Source organism: Anomalospiza imberbis, chromosome 1, assembly GCF_031753505.1.
Source record: "Anomalospiza imberbis isolate Cuckoo-Finch-1a 21T00152 chromosome 1, ASM3175350v1, whole genome shotgun sequence".
In the NCBI taxonomy this organism is placed as follows: Eukaryota; Metazoa; Chordata; class Aves; order Passeriformes; family Viduidae; genus Anomalospiza; species Anomalospiza imberbis.
In genome coordinates this window covers 139,714,979-139,715,967 of record NC_089681.1, presented here as the reverse complement: position 1 = coordinate 139,715,967, position 989 = coordinate 139,714,979, and the positions used below count along the sequence as shown (strand labels likewise).

The 989-nt window shown below is 52.9% G+C and overlaps 1 non-coding gene across 1 annotated transcript; it reads right to left on the bottom strand.

Moving 5' to 3' along the window:
* Positions 1-706: 706 nt before the first annotated feature.
* TRNAG-UCC (transfer RNA glycine (anticodon UCC)) lies at positions 707-778 on the bottom strand. The gene has a single exon. It is a non-coding gene; the product is annotated as a tRNA-Gly (tRNA).
* Between the last annotated feature and the right edge of the window lie 211 nt (positions 779-989).

Below are 989 nucleotides of genomic sequence, written 5' to 3'. Positions count from 1 at the left end.
GGACCTCTGGATGCCATCTGCTAAAGCAGGAACACTCAGTTGTCCAGGACCATGTCCAGACAATTTTTGAAAATCTCCAAGGATGGAGATTCCACAACTTTCTCTTTGGGCAACCTGTACCAGCGCTCAGCCCCACCCAAAATGAAAAGGTGTTTCCCTAATGTTCAGAGGGCACCTTCCATGTGTCTGTTTGTGCCCATTTCCTTTTGTCCGCCACTGGGCACTATGGTGCACAGACTGGCTCCATTCTATTTGCACCCTGCCTTCAGATATCTGCCCATATTAATAAGATTCCCCTTCTTTGCCGTCTCTTCTTTCTTCAGAGCAGAAATGCCACGGTCTCCAACCATCCTTGTATACTTCTGCAGAACTCCCAGAACCTCCAGCGCTGAGACCAGACCCGGGCATCGACGCTGCTCCCACCAGCACAAAAGAAGCTCCCTCTACCTATGGACAATTCCTGGGTGCAATAAAGCCACCGTCACACCCTTTCTCTCATTCTGGCAGAGACGTCTTCGCTGGCCCTTGTGCTACTTGGGATTTCCAGCGGGCCCCCGGTCGTGTCGGACCCCGTCTGTTCAGACGGTGCCGCGCTGTCCCGCCGCGGGACTCCGCCCGTGTCTGTCACACCGGCCCCGCTCCCTGCGGATGGATGGGATGAATGGATGGCAGCACCTCAGGAGCTGGGGCGGTGTCAAAACAAAGCTGCGTTGGCCGGGAATCGAACCCGGGTCAACTGCTTGGAAGGCAGCTATGCTCACCACTATACCACCAACGCCGCCGTGATGATGTCTCCCTGCTTACCTTCCTTGTTCCTTTCCTGCTTCCCCCGTTCCCAGTCTACCCATATGATTTACTACCTGTCCTCAGGCACAGCAAAATGAGGGAGGCATTCAAGTTTTCTCCACGGCTGCCAAGGCTACTAGAAAATTAGAAGCTTGTTTGCTTGTTTGTTTTTAAGCACTGATTATAAGATATTGTTCAGTGAA